Source organism: Rutidosis leptorrhynchoides, chromosome 10 (genome assembly GCF_046630445.1).
Source record: "Rutidosis leptorrhynchoides isolate AG116_Rl617_1_P2 chromosome 10, CSIRO_AGI_Rlap_v1, whole genome shotgun sequence".
Classification (NCBI taxonomy): domain Eukaryota; kingdom Viridiplantae; phylum Streptophyta; class Magnoliopsida; order Asterales; family Asteraceae; genus Rutidosis; species Rutidosis leptorrhynchoides.
The window spans coordinates 13,239,201-13,254,031 of NC_092342.1; positions in this window are offsets into that span (position 1 = coordinate 13,239,201).

The following is a 14,831-nucleotide window of genomic DNA, read 5'->3' on the forward strand; positions in this document are numbered from 1 at the left end:
ATCGTATGGAAAATACCGGTTTTAGAGATTGCTACACACTAACGGGCAGTGTACCCGATCGTGTAGTAGTATAGTAACTGGTTTAGTTCCGTGTATCGTTCCAAGGACAGTTATATCAGTCAAACTAGAATTAGAAACTATATTATGATTAACTAAGTGAATGAAAGTTAAAAGTACAAGTTTTATGTTTTGGTGGCTATTTAACGATTTAGCCAAATCAAAGAAGGTTAAATGTAAAAACAATATTTTTGTCTTTTAAGTTTATGAAATGATAATAAGTGCAAATAAAGCAAGTAAGATAGTTTTGAATTAAATCAAAGAGATGAAATGTTTATCTAGATATTTTACCCTCGGTATTGGATGTATTTTTAGATATTAAGTCCTGATTGAATAATTATGTGTGTAGTTATCTAATAGGTTCACTAAGAGTTCTCTCGGATAAACACGCAAATACAATAACAAGATCAAGGGTTCCCTTTTCACTATGGTTCTTGTATTTGTAATCAAATAACTATAAGCATGTTAATCACCTAAATCGACTCGCCAAGAGTTCTCTTTAGCAAGTACTCAAACTAGAATTACTAAGCGAGGGTTCCCTATTACTTAGACCTTTTCGTTTGTGACTAGTTGATCAACAAGATCAAAGACTTGAATAACAATTGTCTTTGCGTTCGCTCTACACAATTCATTCCTATTTTGTTTAACCGTTTTAATCTAGTTTACCCCCTTGGTCCGGTTTAGCAAACAATCAATCTAAGACAAGTTGATTGTAAATCAATATGATACATCAACAAGAGTTCTCTTTATCAACAACATATCAATTAACTAGATACAAATGATTTTAACAACAATAAGCATGGTTCTTAATTCAAGCTTCAATCTATCACGCATAATACATTCAATCAATAAGATTACATCCAATACCTTGGTTATTAATCTAGACAAACATTATAGAAACTAGCCAACAATCATGGTAACAGACAACAATACAATCAAATAATTAACTGAAATCATTGCTGAGAACAAGTAAAAAACCTACAAGAACAAGAGTTCTTGGATGAAGAAGGTTTTAATGGATGATGCCTTGATGTTGAGCCTCTTCAAAGAGGTTGGAGTTCTCCAATTTGCTCCTGAAAATCGCCTCTAAATTCTCTGGTTCGTATTCTCTTTTGAAACAGTCCCAAAAATGAAGCTTTAAAGTGGAGAAATTAGGTAAAAAGCAGAAAAGTCGGGTACACCTACTACGGGACGTCGTCCCAAAAGGCAGGACGGCGTCCCACAAAACACGACAGGACGGCGTCCTAATAATGCTAGACGGCGTCCCAGATAAAAGGCCAGGACGGCGTCCTCTTATGCTAGACGGCGTCCCGAATGGTTTTTAGGCACTGTTTCGTTTTCTTTTCAATATTAGTTCATTTGGACGAAGCCTAACATATCAGAAGCCTTGTTTTATCATTTTAGAGTGCTACCTTGACCCTAACTCGTATCGGGATCGACCAATGTCATAAATCATCAAAATTCTTTGCAGATCATTCTTCTGATACAAATTCGCGCATCTTGGCTTATCACTTGTAGATCACCTTCATTATCTTCGATTCTAGAGCGTTTTAAGTGATATTGCGATAGATATATATGATGTTATTGAGCAATATCAAACATCTATTAGACCTAAGAACAGTTTATCTAATGGACCTTAAAGGCCTAGTTCACAATGGACCACAAAAAAAAATTAATAGGTGCACCGGTTATAAAAAGCCCACTTTGAAAGGACCCATCATAATCCATCTGGACGAAGTCCATATCAATTATAAATGATTCACAACAGTTGATTACATCGCGAGGTACTTGACCTCTATATGATACATTTTACAAACATTGCATTCGTTTTTGAAAAGACAATCTTTCATTACATTGAAAGTTGACGGCATGCATACCATTTCATAATATATCTAACTATAATTAACTTAATAATAATCTTGATGAACTCGACGACTCGAATGCAACGTCTTTTGAAATATGTCATGAATGACTCCAAGTAATATCCTTAAAATGAGCAAATGCACAGCGGAAGATTTCTTTCATACCTGAGAATAAACATGCTTTAAAATGTCAACCAAAAGGTTGGTGAGTTCATTAGTTTAACATAAATAATCATTTCCATCATTTTAATAGACCACAAGATTTCATATTTCCATTTCTCATAAACGTACGTCCCATGCATAGAGACAAAAATATCATTCATATGGATTGAACACCTGGTAACCGACATTCACAATATGTATATAAGAATATCCCCATCATTCTGGGATCCTCCTTCGGACATGATATAAATTTCGAAGTACTAAAGCATCCGGTACTTTGGATGGGGCTTGTTGGGCCCGATAGATCTATCTTTAGAGTTCGCGTCAATTAGGGTGTCTGTTCCCTAATTCTTAGATTACCAAACTAAAAGGGGGCATATTCAGTTTCGATCATTCAACCATAGAACGTAATTTTGATTACTTGTGTCTATTTCGTAAAACAGTTATAAAAGTTGCGCATGTATTCTCAGCCCAAAAATATAAAGGGTAAAAAGGCAAATGAAACTCACCTAATGTATTTTGTAGTAAAAATACATATAACATCATTGAACAAGTATAGGGTTGGCCTCGGATTCACGAACCTATATCATTTGTGTATATATATTAATATACATAGTCGTAATCGAATAAATATATATAACTTTCTTAGTTATATCGTTTTTATGTTAATAATTTATATGTTCTATGTATTTTTTTATTATATATATTTTAACTAAATAAGATATTAAGTTTGTTATGTTTTATATATATTAAATATATTTATATACTTATATATATATGTAAATCATTTTGTTTGCTAAAACAGTATTTAATAATGCTAAGATAATATTTGAAGTAATATAATGAAAATAATAATATTAAATATAATGATAACATTAGTAGTTTTAATAAAATTGATATTTTAATAATAATGGTAATAAAATTAATAATTTTGATATCATTTCATAATACTTCATAACAATAATAATTGTAACAATTTTAATACTAACCATTTATAAATTAATACCAATAATAATTTTGTATTATGTTCAATAATAATGTTAATAATAATAATAATGATCATAATGATAATAATAATACATAAATTAATATTAGTAATAATAATAACTAAGTAATGGTAGTAAGATTAGTGACAATAACAATTATAACAACAATAATTAATACTAGTACTAATAATAATAATAATAATAATAATAATAATAATAATAATAATAATAATAATAATAATAATAATAATAATAATAATAATAATAAATAATAATAATAATAATAATAACAATAATAATAATAATAATAATAATAATAATAATAAAAAAGCTACCTCTAATGAAATTCGGCCCTAAAAAGAATATTGCCACTCCCGGGACTCGAACCCCCGACCTCTCGCATACCCGAATAACTGTCTAACCATTCGGCTGTTGCCGTTTTTATGATTATTATTACAACTCTTAAATATATAAATCGTTATTTTGTTCCCTTTATTTTCTTCGTCTTCCCTAAACTCAATCGACTAAAGCTCTCTTATTGACAACAGAGATTTGTTTGATTGTTTTTCAATGTAAAATATAAACTCCTAAATGTTTTATGATACAGATAATTTATTAATAAACGCGAGAAGAAAAAATAAAGATTAGAACAGCGACTGCCGAGGAAAGAAAAAAAATAAAAAAAATAAACTCAATTGTCAAAATTGATTTTAAGACGTTTTTAGATCTAGGTTTGTACATGAAATAGATCCTAAATCTTCCCAGGAAGCTTTTCAAATCGTTAATTTAACAAGAAACATCTTAGAGACTTCGAATTCACTTGAAGAACATTTGTTGACTTTTAAAAACTAAATCTTTGACTTCGAAATTGGAATTCGATAATGAAAATTGGATGCTGAATCTTTCCATATAGTTTGAATAGATGATTCCTAGCAACTCTACATTATTACTTTTTGAAAATTTGTTCGAAATCAAATTATGGCAAAAAAGAAAACAAGAACAGAGGTGTTAGCTTACGTTTTTCTGAAAATTTCTGTTTCTAATTAAAACTGCAGTAATTAAGATTGATATTTGATGGTACTGAAGAAAGACTCCACTGACTTCTCACCACAATCACTCAAACGATTTTTATATAACCTATTCTTGTCGACAGATTCACAATCAAACAAATAAGAAACAAAAAGAAAAAAAAATATACAGTGGATGTTGAAGTGTAACTAATTCGTACCAATTATCTGACATGATTTCAATTTATTATTCACCTTTAGACATAATCCAAAACTAGTCTACAGAATGATAGTAACATGAAACAAATTATGATTCAGATTCCTTATATATGTAATTTTATATATAATTATTAATTAATATTTATAATTATATTAATAATAATTAAAATTCTATTAATAATGATATTAATATTAATAATGATAATAAATAATAAAAATACTGATTTTCTTATATAGATATATCTGCATATAACTCATATTTATATAACTTTGTATATTGATTATATAAAGGAACATAATGATGTTAATTATATAAACATTAATATTTAATATAAAATTTATTAATAATATTGAAACTAATAGTATAATTAATACGGATATTAATATTAATATTAATAATAATGAAAGTAATAATATGGTTATTATAACGACTATATTCTTAACTTGTATTTACACTTTATATATACAATTTATTAAATTTATGTAATATTTAATAATTACATAATATATTATACGATAACATTCATTGAATATTTAATGTTTATACGTTTTATATATATTATAATATAATCTTGATTAGAAAATATATGTAGATTTATATTTATATATATATGTATACTACTATATATATATAATTATGTTTTAAATGTTAAGTAGATAATTAATTACGTATATTAACAATTAATCACAAAGTATAACATTATACATTTAATATTTTGATAACGTTGGCAAAATATATTTGAATCATTTATATACAATATACAATATACATTCAAAATAAAAATCTTTCGTTATTTAAAGTTATCTTTCACAATAACTAAATTACTTAATAGTTCATTAATACTAATATAATTATTTACATATATAATTATTTTTATTTACATTCCTAGTTACAATTGAAGGTTCGTGAATCGTCGAGCAGTTGAAGGTCAATTAAATATATGAAACAGTTCAAGAATTGTGTGACTCAACATTACAGACTTGCTTATTGTGTCGAAATAATATAAAGATTAAATTTAAATTTGGTCGGAAATTCCCGGGTCGTCACACACTTTAACCTCAATTATTATGACATGTTCAGATGACCCGCCCAATATACCCATCCTTATATAAATTCAAACAATGTAATTTTGTAAAAGTGTAGCAAAAAGAACTTGTTTTGAAACCTCACTTAGCAATTGTGAGACTGAAAATCACCATAGAATGAACACCATCCGACTTAAAGTGCTTAAAACAACTACTTATAAAAATTAAAGTTAGATTTGTACTATGTATATATTTCGAACGCTTTTGATTAACTACTATCAAAGTTATATTTTACATTGTAATAAAGGCACTATCATAAGCATGCCACCAACACTTGAGGGCAAACCACTATGAAAGTGGACCATTGGAAACATTTATACAACAGAACCACTCTGATGATGTAATGAAACTAAAAGTATAAATCGTCTTCCTATATTTACCTGGATACATGTGATCCATTTTCTACACCCTCCATGAACATGACTGTTTCGTGCTAAATTTATCTGAGGATAAAAAGGCATTTAGTAACCATAAAAAACATTACTGGAGTTACATACAACTTCAAACTGAAAAGTTCATATTTTTACGTGAATGAATTACAAATACATGAATTTGAGCTTTGATGGGCATAAATTCATAAACAGTCTTATAACCATAAAAAACCACATCAACTATCAACATAAAACATTAAAAATAGAAAAGTGGATACCACACTGACGACTGATATCATGACGTCTTTTGCTCCATCCTGGTAAACATGCCTTGTGAAGCAATCACAACTGAAAACCCTGCATGTACTCTATTGAGCACCGTAATTATAAGAGATAAAATATCATGATAATCTATCAAAATCTTCAAAGTTATAGAATGTAACCCAAAAACATAAAAGAAACAACTAATTTCGAATTCTTAAGCTCTTCACTTTTCTATAACATTAAAAAAATCAATTACCGGTGATATCAATTCAAAAGTAGTTGGTTGTAAAATAAACGAATTTCAAGAGTAGAGTGTTAGATATCAATTCAAAATGCATTTGGTTGTAAAATAAATGAATTTCATATTGGGAGACCCACAAACACTTTTTCTTTAATTTTTAGGAACGGTTCCTAAAGCATAAATCAGGATTACAAAAAGAATATTACGGAGTATCAAATAAGCATTGAACTTAAGGTCCATGAGTAAAAAGATCATATCAGGTTATTAATACTACTATTATTATTTGAAAAAACCTTTTTCTTATATATATATATATATATATATATATATATATATATATATATATATATATATATATATATATATATATACTAGCCTCTAAGAGCCCGTGCGTTGCACGGAGACTCCTAATATTACAAAATGAAAACGTATATGTTATATCAATTAACGGTATGAAAAAGAGAGTACAAAATGACGATTACATGACCACTACAAAATGACCAAAAACAACCTAGGAGGGATTATTAATGTACAAAAATAGTTTGTCAACATAATCCGTCAACATAAATAAAGCTATATTTAACAACTTTCCAGATTTTCACATAATCATTTATAATAATTCATATACATACAGTTTGTCAACAATTAAAGTAGATAATATTTATTTTAATGTATTACTATCATATACAGTGGATGTAACTTGTTGACCTGCTGAGGCATACCGCCTTTGTACTCTATATCAGCATCGTAGTACCCATTAGTCTTGGGCCAACTATCAAAAACAATAGTTCCTAGCGCTTTTGAAGAGCTGCACCAATCTGTTATGCGCGTTCAAAATGTTAAGGAGACGAAATACTATGTCAGATGACAGTCATAAATACATGATATAGAAACTACTTTTTATGAACTTTAATACTTTTCTATTAACAACAAACAATATATGATACATTTCACCATAAGTGGCAATCTGAACCCATTTACATCAGTGGGTCAATTCAAGTACCTTTTCTTTCAAGGCTCCCGCATCTGAGGTTGAGATGTGTAAGGAGCTTCATTGTAGCAATGCCCTTCTTTATTTGTAAATTTGAATTCAAGTAAGAATAAGAACAATAGAACAAAATAAAGTACTTATATAGAGTAATATAGAGTGAGATAGATGGATCACAGCATACCAGAAATTAGCACCGCAGTTACCACATATGTTATCGTAGTTGTCGAGGTCGTGTTAAAAACTCGTTACATCTGCATTCAATACAATAGTCGTCGGATGTTAAGGCTGATCGAGAACGGTAACTATTTATATCAGTAGAATTACTAAAAATCATGTACTATGAACAACAACACAAACCTTCAATAGTTGGAAGCGAAGAATCACTGACATCATTACTTGTAGAAGCATTAGCAGAAAAGGAAGCTGTTAATACAATAGAGGTATAATGAACAGACGAAATTCGATAAGTAATGAAAGCTACAAAATGCCATACAGATAGAGGGTATGCAATTAAGATAAGAAACAAATGAATTAAAAAGGCAACAAACCTGAATTGAGCACATCGGATGTAGAACTCGACGCTCCTGTAGCAACAGATATTGAAAGCCCGTTTGCTGGATTTTGTTGCCAACAGAATTTCTGCGACATTCTGTTCCTGCATTGGACGTCCGGTTGGCATCTTCCACATTAACAACTAACGGTGTTGTCCCAACTTCAGCCATCAAAACTACAGAAAAAAAGAAGAAGAATACTTTTCGTCATAAGAATCGAAAACAACTAAAAATAACCAATGCATAAACAATGAAAGCATACAATTTTATCACTTGAAGAATCTAATGGTTGATTATTATTATTATTATCAGGTGCAATTCTAGCATTTCTATTGCCGTAGCTGCTGGTTATCTTCTGCAGACGGGCAGGTACACAGCCTGAAGTTGACGCCCAGTGGACCGCATGACATAACCATGAACTGCAACCGTGCATTGAAAATAATGAATAACACAAATGAGCAACAATATAAACAGAAATGGGGAAAACCAAAGGCCCACAAATATCGACAATATTACCTGGAAGGTGTACACTGGATTCTTGCAACGAAACACGAACAAACAGTGGCGGAACTTGACCCCGACTCGAGAAGGGGCGAAACTAATTGAAGGGGGTAAGAAACTAATCGAAGGGGGTAAACACTAAAAAAAATCTTATATTTTCATAAATAAAAAATTTTTTAGTGTAAATTTTTTTTCCCTAAAATCGAGGGGGGGCGGATACCCCCTTTTGTCCCTTAAATGTTCCGCCCCTGCGAACAAACATTGAAGGCATATGAGCGGAAATCGAAGAGCGCGAGCCATAAATGGGTACAACGTGTAAAGAATTATGTAATCGGGGACACGTTGTCCATCACAACCGCGTCTACTAATAGACACTTAAGTTGAGGCATGAGCACATCAGGAAACAAACTTTTCAGACATCCCTTGGTCAGTTGGTGAATTGATGCGGTCAAGGGCTGGTGAAGGCACCCAAACACAACCCTAAAAACTACAACATCCCTCATAATATCAACCAACCCCTTAATAGTCACAAACTCAATTACTTTTTTAGATAACATAGTAATATCAAAAATGCACCTGCTGTTAAATACTCTGATAAGAATTCAATTAAATAAATGCCTTCAAAAGCCACCGCTTTCTTATCATTAAAACCTCTTGGGTTCACCTGAGTTAATCTGATTTTCTCCTACAAACTGCATCAGGTTTTGTTTTATTCTTTCAATTCTTACCTTAGAAGACGGTAACCGAAAAATACGAATACACAGCTGATAACAAACGTAATTAACCACTAAGCATTAAAAAACAGCATCCAAAAACTGAAGATTAATGAAGATGAAAGGTAGAAAGAACATAAGCACACATAAAGAAACTAATATAACACAATGAATAGCTATGCAGTGAGAACGTAAAACATAAACAAAACAGCGACAATTTAGAAATCATAAGTAAATTATAAAAAGTATAAAGAAAGATATATACCTATTATCAACATGTGATGCAAGATCCGAAGGTATCCACGAACAATCAGAGTAAAACCGACTCTAATGAAAAATCCATTACGCGTTGTTATGTAAAATCCAACAAAATTTGTACCATCATGTTTAGAATTTCGATACGAATTTATTGGTGGTGGTGGTGTTACCTAATATGGAGATTTTGTAACCAATCAGAGTACATTGGAAGGTTTAGCAATTCGAACCACTAACAAACTGATTGGTTAGTATTTATTCGAACCACTAACAAATAAAGACTAACAAACTGTTTACATCAATGTTCATTATATAACTGAAGCACTAACTATAAAGACTAACAACAATCAGAGTACATTGGAAGGTTACAAAATGGATCTGAAGCACTGATTTTGTAAACATTCGCACAACAAACTGAACCACTAACAATTTCAGTTTCGCATTATAATGAAGTATGTTAAACACTAACAATAGCGTGACTGAAATTCATTGATGCAATTACATACTAACATGATATAATTACCAAACTGAAATTGGAAGACAATAAAATTAACATCAAATACACTTTTTGAAAGTAACCAAGATTCAGATAAAGAAAATTCAGATAAAGAGGAGTAATAACAGAAATAAAACCCATGTGATAGCAGAGGTAAACAATCAAAAAAATCAATGACCTTAACCGAAAATCATCATCAAAATAGGGTTTATAGACACGCTACGTATGAATATCAATAATGGAAAAAGGCAAAGAAAACCCAAACCTTCCATCGATTGGCTGAACCAATGAATCCAATTGCAAAAGGAGCGAATAAAACCGTGACACATCGTCGTTTGCTGAAAGTACCAAAATGTTATAGATGCATAAACAACGATGAAATTAGGCCATTAAAACCTGAATCAATCGTATTTGATTGATTCAGAATCAGATATCAAATGAATTTTCTGGCTCTATCGATTGAGTTATAAGGGTTGTAGCAGATCGATCGGAGATCAGTGTAGGATAAGAGAGATTAGGATTAGGGTTTCGTACTACTTGAAGAAACGAAGAAGGTCAAATCGATTGAGTTGGAAGCGTATTTTGTGGTTTAACCTAGAATTTTGGATCTTAGAACGGTTATTTTTATGCAAATAAAGCAGTTAATTAAATTGTTTCATTCCTTAATCTGTATGGACACGTGTATTTTTGTCAGATTAGTTGAGATAATTAGGATTAATTAAGATAATTACATGTGGATAATATTTAGCATGGTGATTAGCAGGCTGACATGTGGCATTAAGCCACACGGTTTGTAATATGTAAAGAAGATATGTTTACATGAGATGTAAGCTGCAAACAGTAGCAACCAAGATGAAAGTTGGTTACTATTTTGCAATATGTATATATATATACTACTACACATCAAATAAACTGCCTTATTCTTGATAATGTATTACAACCATATAGATGAGCTTGATGTATAGACCTCAAATACATAAGCCCAATAATAATCATAATGGCATCTGAATTTCTTCTTCTCGTATGGGTAAAACACATGCTTTGCTTTATAATCTAGTAGTCCAAGGTCACAGACTTTTGCTGTCTTAAGCTCTACACCTACAAGAAACCTAACATATGTCATGGGAATTCACAAATTAAAAACATCAAATCAAATGTATATTAATAATGGAAATATGAAACTACAACCCATGAAGAAAAACTTTAACCACACAAGTAAAGCAAATACAAACACTCCTCAGTCCCAAACCTAGAAAAATGGTCTTACATTTGTGATCAAACATGGTTTGTAGACCCATACATAAATCAACTTAATTAATGTTTTGTCACCACAGCAAACATTCTGAAAAGGCTTCAAATTGGAAAAAAATATTAGAAAAATCATATGTACGTATTTATAAAACTACTTACAGATAAAACCAACTCAACATACCCATTAAAATCGAAAAACCGAAAATAACATAAACCCAAAAAAAAAAAAAATCGCTGTTGTATTTAACAGTGTAAAAAAAACCCTAAAATTCAAAATCTAACACAATCAGAAGAATAAATATGAAGTTACAAAATTGATAGAGACACGTACTTGTATTCAATAAAGATTCTGATATCCCAGATTATGCCTTTGAATCGATGGAATATAAATACAACATCCATGTACTAACCGGCGACAAAATCCATACGGTTTTGTAGAGAAAAACGCAAAGGATTCATTGGTGGTAGCGGCGCGGTCGATTGCAGTGGTGGTCGGCCATGATCGTCGTTGTTTACGATTTGGGGGTTTTTGCTTTTTAAAAGAGAGGCCGTGTATGTATTTTGTTAGCGTAAGGTTAGGTTATGGTAATCAACGTTTTAACTGGGCCACGTGTAAGTATAATGTAATTAGCAGCATAATTCACTATTAAATCACAAAAATACACGTGTGCCGAAAATAGTGGGTGTATCTCTAAGTCTGACATGTCAGACGTAATATTTTCGCTTTGTAAGATGTAGGGAAACTGAAGTGAGGTGATTACTTATTTGGTCGATCAAAAGGATATTTACTTTTTACTCGAATTAAAGAAATAGTTAAGTATGAGATTGGTACGGGTTTACTCATGAGCACGCAGTTGGGGGCGAGTATAGAAACTGCAGGAGATGATCGGGTGAGTGGTTAAGTTCTCTGGGTGATCCCCAACTAACTGCTGTCCAAAAAAATGGTGTAAATACTAAATTTTCGGTCTATGATGCAAGAGTCTTGATATTCAATACGAGAGGTAGAAGTTCAAACCGAGAGGTATTTGGATAGGAACCCAATGTCAATATTCTCCCCTTTGATATCATGACATAAAATAGGGTGTTTAATTAATTTATGATTTACATATATGAATTTTTGGGTTGCTTAGTTATATAAGTTTATGTTAAATCAAATATTTGAAAATATTTATTGACGTAGTTTAATTTATATTAGGTTATAATCCACAAAATTTATTACAATAGTCTTTTATAAGTTGTTATTAAGTGTGTATAAAGATGATATTGACTAACGGTGACATACACCAATCCCTTATATACACGTCTTGCGTATAATAATTTTTTCTTTACCCATTGGAGATGGTGTACACGGTACCGGTTAATATTTTTTTCATATATGTTACTTGCAGATTATAATTATAAATAAGTATATCAGCGGGCATGAATGAATAGTAGGAATAGTAACATGATGACGTCAATATTTTTTTTTATTTTTTTTTATCCAAAATTTTGGGCCCAAATGGGCATATGACCTCATCCTAGTTATAAAAATATACGGTACAATTTAACTAATAAAAATTCTAACACGGTAACAAAAAACAAGAAATTTAGACAAATGGTTAAAAACTAGTAGTGGAGCCCTCGCTTCGCGCCGGGGGCTCCGTTTTGAATGCTAGTTAAAAAAAAGGTCTTGATCTATTTTGTAAAAAAAAAAAAAAAAATCGACATCTAACATTGAAGAATTGTTCCTTTTGTGAAAGTTGCTTCTTTTAGCGTTAATGTTAGTTGATCTATTTTGTAAAAAAAAATATTTTTCGACATCTTTTGGTAGCATTGAAGGGTTTTTTCTTTTAAGAAAGTTGCTTCTTTTATCGTTGGAAACAAAAAAAAAAAGCACAATAGTGGCCTATGTGGGTCCTACTGTCAGTGTACAAGTCAGTAAAGCGTGGTGGTGTTATTATTCAGTATTTTTAGTGTTAGTGATGTGATAAATAATTTAGAATATAGGTATAAAATGGAGAGTTCGATTTGTATTTTAATAGAAGTTAGGGGATTTGATTTGTGAAAAGTGAAAAACTAAATAGTACTATTCATAAATAAGACAAATTTTCTCTATTATTTATATTGGTAATTATAATTGTAATAGAAAATAAAACCCGCAAGTTGTCAAACACTTATCAGAAACTCACGAGTCAGATTTACCCCCATCACATATATTTGGTTTACACAAAAGGTAGAAGTTGACATTTTGAGTTAACTAAACTATAAAAACGAGTTTAAATCAATATACAAAAAGTGACTAACGTGTAAAAAAAAAAGAAAAAAAAAAGGTGAGCATTCGTCCAAACAATGGAGAGGATTTAAACACCCTCGTCATTAGTACATATGGTAATAAAAATAACACGGACAATTTAAATTCCCAAATTGATTCGCATAAAGAAGTGCTACAGTGGAGTTTTGGGTTTTTTGCTTCCTGCTGCTGCATAAAGAAAGATAACTTGTATGAGAAGAACATTAAATCATCATCTTCGATGTTGAATTAGTAATAGTAAGAATTAATTAATAATAATAAATGAAGAAGTGATTTAGATGTTAAGTTTGTATGCGTGTAGATGTTAAGTATGCATGAGTGCTTGTTTGTACGTAGGTATGTTCTATTTTTTGTATGTTTTACGTTTGTAGATTTAGATGCTTAGGTATGTTTAAGTTTGTTCGCATGTGGTCATATATATCTTTTTGTTCTTTTGTGTAGGTTTTCTTGATATGCCTTGAGCTCCGCTCATCAAACTTTTTTTTTTTTACGGCTCTTTTAAGTAAGGCAACAACAAGCGCCGATTTGTTGGCGACTTGACGGCCGCTTAAAGCCTAAATTGAATCCCAGGCATGATCTAAATCTCATGAAAATTTGATTCTACCATTTTCATGGCGTGTTTTCCATTTTATTTTATTATTATTATTATTATTATTATTTATTATTATTATTATTATTAAAAAAATTTATTTATTTATTATTTATTTATTTATTTTTTTTGGCCGGAGGTCCGTTGGAAGCAATCTCTTTTCCCGTTGAACAGAAAGAGGGAAGACCTTCTCTACTCTTGGAGTGTGTCACTCGGGGTGGAGAAATGACTTCTCTTTATTCAAGGATAGAGGAAGGATTGTCTACGTCTCACCTCCCCCATACCCCACACATGTGGGATTGGGTTTTGTTGTTGTTGTTGTAATAAACTAGTGTTCGAATCCTCGCTTCGCGCCGGGGTTCGGTTTTCAATATATTATATTGCATTTAGTTTGTAAAATTATTTCGTGGCTAAAGATGATATCGTTGAAGCGCAATTCGATTCGAACTAAAAGGTATAATCCGTGAAAGATTTAAATGTTATTTTAAATTAACAATATATGTACATCTCCGCGTTTCACTATGGAACTGTCGACTTTTAAAAATTTAACGCAAAATCGACGTGTATGAAAAGTACCTCAAATATTTAGCGTTTTTTAAAAAGCTTCTGTTTTGCGTATAGTTAGTGACAGTGTGCTCCTAAAATTATTTCGAGTTTAACGATGGTGTCAGAAAAATTTAACTCGTTGCGAGCGAGAAGATATGGCCCGTTGAATATTTGGGTGGAGTTTATTTAATTTTTTTTATTTATGAAAATGAGTATTTGACACTTTGGGGGGTCGATTTTAATATTTGAACAAACTATGGAAGCTTTTAAAAAGAAAGGTGGGAAAAGAGAACAAAAGTGAAAGGACGAAAACACCCCTGGTGACTATTAATCGTTTTTGTCTATTAGGTAGTGTATAAAGTATGTGATCGATTTATAATGAATGAGAAATTT